Genomic DNA, 10,629 nt, shown 5'->3' on the forward strand with positions numbered 1-10,629 from the left:
ACTTTGACGGATTATATCTTGAGCTACAGTTATTGAAATTTGATGTATTTTATATCAAATGAAAGATAATTTAACAAGCTTTGAAATGGTTTAAAATTTCTGGAAATCTGAATTTTGTAGAGAAATATATGATCATTTAAAGTTTGGTGTCAAAATCTGAATTCTGTGTATGCTGCAGAATTTGTGATTTCTGGTTTGTGTGCGTATGCACAACCCGTGAATTTTTGAACCTGTGCGCATGCATAGCCTTGTGCGTACACACACACACACACACACACACACACACACACACACACACACACACACACACACACACACACACGGAGACATGGCTACTGATGGGAGCGCTAGCTCGCCCTGTACACGCACATAACCAACAAAGTTCTGCAAGCTGTGCGCACACACTGACCTGTGCGCACACACACGTTGGAAGGGGCATTCTATTGAGGGCGTTCGCACGCCTTGTGCAAGCAAACAGAATTGTAAAATTTTACACTTGTGCGTATGCACACCTCTATGCGTACACACACATCTTGAAAATCTCCTGGGCGTGCGCGCGCACACCCTTGTGCCTACGCAGATGCCGTGTTTTTCAACTAAAATCTTGTTTTTAACTGTTTCATCTTCCTAATAAGCTTGTAAACTTCTGTGACGCCTATTTAAGACTCGTTGACTTATTTTCGTGTATCAAAACATGGAAAAGGTCCTAGGAGATTTAATTTGGTATTACCTTGACAAGTTAGAGAACGGAGGCTTAGGTTTCTGGTGTACTGAGGATGGGTTTGGTGGAGTGAGAAGGGAGAAAGATATATGAATTGAAAACTGATGAACTAATGAGTTTGAAAAGGAAATTGTGAAATGACAGTGGTTGAGATGAGTCGAGGACTCGGAATTTGAAATGATGAATTATTGACATAATGAGATAATAATTTTTTTTGAAAAAACCACTGATGTAACATTTTAAACTGAGATTGTTGAGATGCTATGCGCTCGGCAGTGACGGCGGTTGGATCCCGCCTGTCGATGTAGCGGCAGCGGCGTAAGGGCGGTGGTTCGTCCCGCTTGCGTTGAGATGTGAGGTCTGTGGCAAGAGTATCCCACTCGCATCCCTTCGGATCACTAGACTGTGCAGGCACAAAATCCTAGACGGTGTTCCAAGCACTATCTCTCAGGGGTTTCCAATTATGATTCCGAAGGGCGACATCTCCATGGAGATGTCTCGGGTTGGCAGTTGAACCGACAATGTGATATCACAGCCTATAGAATAGGCATTCATCATGTGCATCTTCTATCTTTTTGTTTGCTTTGCCGACTTGAAATTGCTTCCCTATTTGTATAACATGCCTAATTGCCTACTTAAATTACTTGCCATATATGCCTATACTTGTCCTCAAGCAACCAAAAACAATATAAGACCAAGAAAGAGAAAATACATAAGATTATAGTTGTCAGCCAAGCTCAAGTCTAGTTACTGAATAAAGCTAATGACACTCTACTTCTGAACGGATTTGGCATCTCACTATCCTTTGAAACTCAGAAATATTGGTGTCCCTTAACTAGAACTCGGATCATATTATTGATTCTCTTCTTTAGGTTCTTGTTGATTCTTGAACATAGCTTTTATTTGTTTTGGTGCTTTGCACCTTTGATCCTAGCCATGACTCTAAGTGTTTTGTTTTCAAGTTTAGCTTGATACATAAACACCACAAGCACTTAACTGGGGGAACCCTTTTGATTCGACTTTTTATTTGCTTTTACTCCCAAATAGTGGTGCTCAGAGCCTTAGGCGTACTCTTTAACAGCATTTGGTCATGACTTTAAATGTTCAGTCTCAAGGTTACTTGATACTTTCACACCACAAGCATATAGTTAGGAAAAATAACTCTTTTGAGCTTTGAGATCAGTTTTGACCCTCCTAACTATTGATGCTCAAAGTCTTGGACCTTTTCTTTTCTTTTCTTTTCTTTTTGGCTGTTTCTTTTGCTTAAAAAATTTGTCTTTTTCTTATTTTAGAGAATCAATAATATTTTTCTAAATTCTTGTTCCTCAAGAACCAATATACTCAACTTCAATATCAAATATGCACAGTTAAATCATACATTCAGAAAATAGGGATAAGGCCACCACATCAAAGTAATTAGAATAACTCATAATATAACTCAAGGTCCTATGCATCTTACTACTTCTTTTTCAAAAGATTTTTCTTTTAAGCTTAATGGGCAATATATGAGACATCTTCTAGCCATAAAAATTTCGAAAATAAACTACTAAAGCAAAGAAATCCTAAGAGTGATCATGCAAGCCTAGAAAGGAAAATAGAAAATAGAATAAAATATTGAAAAATAGAAAAAAAGGGAGAATGAAAATCAACCACCTCAGTGTTGGTGGCTGCTCAGGCTATGCTCTTTTGTGAAGATGATTCGCCTCCCTTTGGTACCAATGATGATAATAAAACCTATAACTCGCTCTGCAACACCAAACGTAAAAATTTTTCTTGTCCCCAAGCAAAGAAAAATTGGTCCTTTTTTAGCGTTAAACGCCAGGACTGTTTGCCTCCTTACTAGCGTTAACGCTTAGCCTGGCGTTTAGCGCTAGAGCCTTCCTGCTCCGAGGTACTCTGTTCTTCCTTCTGAGTCCTCTTGTCCCTGTTCTAAGTATGGTGCATGATCACAAACATTAGAAAGGCTAAGAAAACTATGAAAATCAATCACAAATAAAAATTTACTAAAAGAAACTCAAACTAAAGAAAACTACAATCAAAACAGAATTGAACTAAAGGATACTTATAGTTGGGTTGCCTTCTAACAAGCGCTTCTTTACCGTCACTAGCTTGACGGTCAGCTTTTTCAAGGAGGAAGATAATCATAGAGGCTTAAATCCTCGTCACTTACTGGGAGCTTCTTTCCTATGCTCATATGAGTCAACTTAATATGCTCAAGAGACATGATCCTGTTCACTGTAGGAGGCAGGATTGAGCTTGTAGTGAATACCACCCTCATCCCTGGTGAGAAGCCTTCAGTAGGGATCTTTTTGTTCCTCCATCCCCTAGGCATCTTCCTCTTGGGACCTTCCTCGTTGGTGGGTGGTGACTGCCCAAAACCAAACTTAAAGTTTGATGTCTGGGAAAACTGTAAGAGTTTCCACCATGGGTGGAGGCTTCAGCATTGTATTCTGCATGCAAGTACTTTCTTTTTCAGGGGGTGGTGGAGGTTTATAAACTTTGAACACCATCCAGTCCTCATGCAACCGCATCACCATTTCTCCTTTCTCAACATCTACCAGGGCTCTTCCAGTGGCTAGGAGTGGTCTTCCTAGAATGATGGAGTCATTCGCATCCTCTCCCATGTCAAGTCTCACAAAGTCTGCAAGAAGAAAGAGCTCTCCAACCTTTACTAGTACGTTCTCCACTAGCACATGTGCTTGCCTCAAAGACTTGTCAGCCAATTGTAGGGTGATCCTTATTGGCTATGCTTCTTGGATTCCCAGCTTTTTCATTACTGACAGAGGCATAAAATTGATGCTTGAACCAAGGTCATAGAGTGCCTTTTCAAAAGTGATAGTCTCTATAGTACAAGGAATCATAAAGCTTCTAGGATCAGGCATCTTCTATGGTAGATTTCTCTAGATCAATGCACTGCACTCCTTGGTAAAGACAACAGTTTCATCTCCCTTCAAGGCCTTCTTCTCAGAGAATAGGCTTTTCATGAAGGCCATATAGGGAGGCATCTTTTCTAGCACCTTAGGAAAAGGAATATTGATATTTATCTTCTTAAAGATTTCTAAGAACTGAGACTGTTGCTCATCCTTGGTCTCCTTTCGCTCTTCCTGAGGATGTGACACTTCAGGCTCTCTTTCCACAAGAGGGGCGTGTAACAGTGTGCTTCCAGCCTTTTCTTGAGCCTTTTCTTTATTTAGTTTCTCAACAGTGTGTACCACCTTAGGCTCAGCCTCCTTGGTCATGATGAGGGTTTTACACTCTTCTCTTGGATTCACCTCTATGTTACTGACGAGCTAGACTTTTGTTGGTAAAGAGTTTTCACAATTAAGTTCTCGTTGCAAGTATAGTTTCTAAACCTATAAGAGTCCCTTCGTGCAAAAGTTTGGTTGTCACAAGTAACAAACCCTAAAGAAATTGATAATCGAAGTATTTAAACCTCGGGTCATCTCTCAAGGAATTGCAGGGAGGTGTTCTTATTATTGGTTATGGAAAAGTGTGTTTTGGGGTTTTTGAATAAGAAGCAAGAAGAATAAATTGCACAGAGAATATAATAATAACAATAAAAAGCCTTGACTAGGAGAAGATTAATCGGAAGTTCTATCCTTGTTGGATTTCCCAAGATTAATGGTAAAAGATTGTTGTTATTACTTAGTTAACCCTTACCGATTAAGGGAAAGTCAAGTACATAAACTAACGTCTGTTCACGAGTCCTAATCCTTTCCCTTGAGAAGGACTAGCGTTAGTGATCAGAAGGCTAGTCAACAACTTCCAATTACCAATAGGTTCTTGAGTTTCCCAACTTAAGTGTCTCTTCTTAATAAACTCCCAAGTCAAGTTGGGATTTAGAATGTCAACTTGAATACCATCTTTGTTGTTATAAAAAAGGAATGAAAAAGAGACATGATACTTGAAATAAAATTGGAAGCAATTAAATAAATAATAAAATTAAATGGAAAAGTATCCTTTGCATTAATAATTCATAAAAGCAATCCAATTTTAACTCTGAATAAGGATTAAGGATATAAACGAGTAAGGAAAATAAGAAAACAAACTAGAATAATGAAGACTTCAACAGAGGTAGTAACTCTGTAATATCCAACTCAACAACATAAAACTAGGAATCCTAAATCCTAGAGAGAGAAGAGAGCCTCTCTCTCTAAAAACGACATCTAAAACCTAAAATTATGTGAATGAATGTTGTCTCCTGATTCTTCCACTATGTAGCCTCTAATCTGTGTTTTCTGGACCGAAAACTGGGTCAAAAATAGCCCAGAAATTGCTGGGGACGATTTCTGGGTCGCTGAATTTTTGTGCATGCGATGCATGCGCGTGAAGCACGCGTGCGTGTCGCCTAGCTATACGACCACTATGGTAAGTTATATATCATTTTTAAGCCACGGATGTTAGCTTTCCAACGCAACTAAAACTGCCTCATTTGAACCTCTGTAGCTCAGGTTATAATCGATTGAGTGCGAAGAGGTTAGGCTAGACAGCTCAGCAATTAGGGATGTCAAGGGGCAGGGCGGGGGCGGGGGAAGCCTCCTTGCTCCCCATCCCTGCCCTCAGATTTGCTCCCCATCCCCGTCCCCATTCCCCGCCGTGGGGGAATATTGCTCCCCATCCCCATTCCCCACGGGGCTCCATTCCCCGCGGGGACCCCATTCCCCATCTACATAATAGTTCTAACTAATTATTAATTTTCATATGAATAGAGCTGCAAGTATCTATCGTATACAAAAACTGCAAGATTTTATACAAAAAGTCTAAATGACACGATGGTGACTTCTTTCGATATGACGCAAGAGGGGAGGACGCAACGATGAGCCAAAGGAGAAAGCAGTGGACGAGGTGGGAGACGTGGCAACAGAGAAGAGAATGAATACGACGGCAGAATTACAGAAAGGAATGCTGCAAATAGAAATTACGACGCGGTAAGGGTGATGACACAGTGAGGTGTGACGATGCGGTGAGAAGGGTGGCTGCAGAGAGGTTGGATGGAGTATGGACAGCGTTAGGGATCTCTGAATTAAAGAAGGGTTATGCAAATAAAGATTAGGAGTTTTGAGTTTCTATATATATGTGTGTGTGAGAAATGACTAAAAAACATATGCGAGAAAGAAACTATTAAGGATAATTTAGGAAATTCATAAATTTCGGGGAATAGCGGGGACAGGGCGGGAATCCCTGCTTCGGGGGAATTTTGTCCCCCATCCCCATCCCCACAGGGAAAATTCCCCACAATCGGATCCCCATTCGGGGCAGTCCCCACAGGGATCCCCGTGTCTCAGGGAGTTTTGACATCCATATCAGCAATCCCTTCAATTTCTTGTATTCCTTCCACTTTTGCATGCTTCCTTTCCATCCTCTAAGCCATTCCTGCCCTATAATTCCTGAAGTCACTTAACGCACATATCACGGCATCGAATGGTAATAAGAGAGGATTAAGATTAGCAAAATTTAGGCCAAAGAAGCATGTTTTCAATCATAGCACAAAATCAGGAAGGAGAATGTAAACCCATGCATTTTGTATGGACAAGTGTATAAAAGATTGATAAAATCCACTCAATTAAGCAAAAGATAAACCATAAAATAGTGGTTTATCAACCTGCCCACACTTAAATATTAGCATGTCCTCATGCTAAGCTCAGGAGAACTAAAAGAGTGAAGGCAAAATGGTAGGATGTATAAAATGTAACATATCTGTATGAATGCAGCTAAATGCAAAAATGATTCTACCTACTTGGTTAAAAGTAAATCATATTCTCCAAGAACAAATATGAACTGGATTTCACTAATTCAGATCATAAAAATGAGGTACAAATAGACTTGCAGAAGAAAATAGCTCATAAAAGCTGGGAACAAAGAATCGAGCACCGAACCTTCACTGGAAGTGTATGCACTCTAATCGCTCAGGTGTTTAAGGTTCGATCTCTCGGTTCTCTACTAATCTTGCTTTATAAGGCTTGCTCTTCTTCTACCAATCAACAAAGAATTTAATGCACAGATACACATATCAAGAGGTCTTTTAAGGGTTGTAATGGGGTTAGGGTCAAGGTAGGATTGTATTTGGTTAAGTGAACTAAAACATGAATCATTGATTAACCTAAACTTACCACCTAACTTAAGACAATCCATGTAATCAAAATATAAAATCTAACTACCCATTAACTAAGTTTTTCACATATTCATGCATCCCAAATTGAGTACAACTCATATGTATTGCTACCAACATTTACTTTGGGGTATTTTGTCCCCTTTTTATTATTTGCTCTTTTTCTTTTCTTTTTTTTCATAGTTTTTTTCTTTTGATTTTCTCAAGGCATATGATTAAGGTATTGAATGCATGAACATATTCTCAACATTCTTTCACATTTTCAGCAAATTCTAACATACTCAATTCTCAAACCAAATGTTTCCAAACCCAATTTTCCCACACTTAATTATTGAGCACTCTCACTAGTCTAAGCTAACCAATGATTCAAATTAAGGACATTATTGTTTTTCACTTAGAGTTAGTGATGAGCTAAAGTAAAGGACAAATGGGGTAAAATAGGCTCAAGATTGGTTTGCAAAGGATAATGAAAGGTAAGGCCATATGGGTATGTAAGCTAAAGTGAAACAAGGGCCTCAATCATATAAATGTATGCATACATTAACCATGGACATATAGAATCAAGCAAGACAAAGATCACAATTTTAGAGAGGACAACACACAAAAATAAAATATTGGTTGATAAAATGCAACCAATCAATTAAGCTCAAAATCTCACTGGTTTTGTATGTTCAAGCTCTAAAACCATATTCCAAAAATAAATTTCTTCAAACAAGTTTAACGAAAATTTTAATTCAAATTAGTGAAATGCTATAAAATAGTTTCTTGAAGAGAAAAATATTACTTCAACCAAATGGTGGTAAAATATGCACAAACTCTAACTATAATGCAATCAATCATGCAAATGCAACAATGAACTAACAAAGGAAATTAAACATTGGTGTTGAGTCAGAAAGAACTAACCACCGGAAGTCGGTATCGACCTCCCCACACTTAAAGATTGTACCGTCCTCGGTGCATGCAGAGATGTACAAGTGGACGAGTGGCTCCAAGTGATGCTTTTTCTCCAAAGATTGTGCGGCAGACTTGTTTATTGCCCCAGTTAGAAATTTTTCCTTCTCTCTCTTGGTGGCCATCCTGAAAGAGGAAAAGGAAGGGAAAGAACCCACAAGCAAAGATATGAAAAGAAATAAAACATATGTGGGCTAGTGCCAAATAATAAGGTTCTCAACTACATGGTAGCTACAACATGTAAGTGAAAAAATAATAGAAGCACAGGGTATGTCAACTAAATAGCAAACAAGTCAAGGAGCACCCAAAATAATGCAAGAAATATGCAATAGTTGAGTAAGAAAATTTTAACACCAATGTGAAAACAACAAATGTAGAAAAGAAAGGAAGAAGAAATAATGAAATTAAAATGCCATGAATACGAGTATGCAAATGTAACAATTAAAAGAAAAGAAAGGGAATAAGGATGAAAAGGGAGGAAAAGAAAGTGAGAAAGGAGGAAGAAAGAAGTAGGAAGTAAGAAGTAAGAAGAGGGGAAGAAGAGGGAAGAAAGAAAGAAATTAGGATTGGAAAGATAAGATAAGAAATTGGACGGCGCAGGGATCTGGTGATGCAGCGCTGTCGACGCGTACGCGTGACTGACGCGTACCCGTGCCCCTTAGTTGTGCTAAGCGCGCGAGGGCATCCTGGCATACACACAATTCTCTGTGCATTCTGGCATGTGGGCAAAACTCGCATACGACGCGTGCGTGGCAGAATTTCAGAATGACGCGCACGTGTCAGGAGCACGTACGCGTGAGTGCTTTTGTACCTCTAGCACAGTGCCAGCACCAGGCCATCACAACTTTCGGCCAATACACCTTTTACGTCTATTTTTTTGGTTCACGCGTGCGTCATTGATGCGTACCCGTGAAGTGCCAAATATTCAAGTGACGCACACACGTGAGGTACGCGTGCGCGTGATGCGGCTAATGCGATTTGCACACTTTCTGCACTGCTCCCATGCAACTTTCTGCTAATTTTTTTTATGCATCATGCAGATAAAAATGCAGACTATATGCAGTAATAATGAGAAGAGTCACAAAAATGAAACTAAGAAGAGAGAAAGGAACGATCATATCATGGTAGGTTGTCTCCCACCTAGCACTTTTAATTATTGTCCTTAAGTTGGACATTTGGTGAACTCCCTGTCATGGTGGCTTATGCTTGAACTCATCCAGGAATCCCCACCAGCGTTTGTAATTCCAATAGCCTCCAGGATCCCACACTACTTGCATAAAGCCTTCAAGCAAGTTAAAACAAGTGACAAGGCTCCAGGAGTGTTGATTGTTATAATGAATTTCGGGGTCTCAAACCTTGCTTTTGCACCCGTCTTCTTGTTGATCGTCATGATTCCATCCGGGTGGTTAAGCCTTGGAATTCTCATTTAAGCACCTAAACATCCTCCTAGACCCAATCAATTGAGAATTATACCAATCCTTGCACTTCAACTTAGAGCATACAACCATATTGAACCTTGCATGACAACTCCAACCACTAACTAGCTTTCTCTTACTCTTAACACCACAAAGAGCTCTAAGTTGTCCATCCGTCTCAAGCAAAGCATATTCAAGTGGGCTAATTAAGCTTAGAGATGAAAGATTTACCCACTTGAATGAAGGACTGGATGGTGATGGCTTTGGGGGAGAGGTCTCCAATAACTTTGGCAAGGTGATTTCCAACTCCATGCCCTTGAGCTCTTCCTTGACAACTTCCACCTCTTTGCAAGCTTTTGTAACATAAACCTCTTCCTCTAGTTCAATGGGAGAGAGTTCAATATAGTTAGAAACTCATTAATTATTAAACTTGTCTCATGATCAACCGCTTCCAAGTCTTCAACCATGATATGATTTGGAGGTTGTACACCCTCCTCAACATCAAATTCAACCGTCTTGGAAGGAGGCTCCATGACTTGAGGTTCAAATGGAGGTTCTGCATCTCCTAAATCTTCAACCACTTCTTTTTCTTCTGTATTTTTGGCTTTCTCCTCTTGCTCTAGTACAAAATCCAGCTCTTCCTTGTTGACTTCCACCTCTTGACAAATTCCTTCAAGGGTCTCTCCTACCGCCACCTTTAGGGCCTCCTCTAGCTTCTTGTAAAGTATGAATTTGCGAAACCGATCTTTTCTCTCTTGTTCCAGGTCAGTAGCATAATTGGGATCATGCTGCTCTTGGATTGATGAATGTGGGTGCTCTTCCATGGAGGGTAGTGATGGGATGGAAAGATCATTATGTGGTTGAAGAGGAAGTGCACTAGAACTTAAGGATTGATTGTTGGAGGTATTCGATGATCCAATCTGGGAGATGAGGGCTTGTATAGTGGAGGTCAGACCAGTAAGTGTGCTTTCCATGGTATTTTGTCGTTGTGAAAAAGATTGAAGCATCTCGTCATAGGAAGACGAAGGGGGGCAATTGTTTTGGAATTTGGGTGGTTCTATGTGTGGTTCATATGGTGGTTGATATGGTGGATAAGGATTAGGGTCATATGGGGTGGTTGGTGGTAAGGGGCTTGTGAGTATGGTGGTTCAAAGTTATGGTGAGGAGGTGGTTCATAAGCATATGGTGGGGCTTGTTTGTAACTACAAGGGGGTCCACCATATCCATCATCTTGGTACGCACCCTGGAATGGCTCTTGACTATAGCAATTTAGTGGAGGTTGGTTGTCACGAATAGGTCCACCATAGCTATTGTCTTGGTATGCATCATAGAATGGTTGTTGGTTATAGCGCATTGGAGGGGGTTGTTGCCGAAAGGGTTGATTAAATCCTTGTGGCTAATCCCATCTTTGATTGTTCCAACCTTGATGCGTG

The sequence above is a fragment of the Arachis hypogaea genome, chromosome 3, assembly GCF_003086295.3.
Source record: "Arachis hypogaea cultivar Tifrunner chromosome 3, arahy.Tifrunner.gnm2.J5K5, whole genome shotgun sequence".
In the NCBI taxonomy this organism is placed as follows: Eukaryota; Viridiplantae; Streptophyta; class Magnoliopsida; order Fabales; family Fabaceae; genus Arachis; species Arachis hypogaea.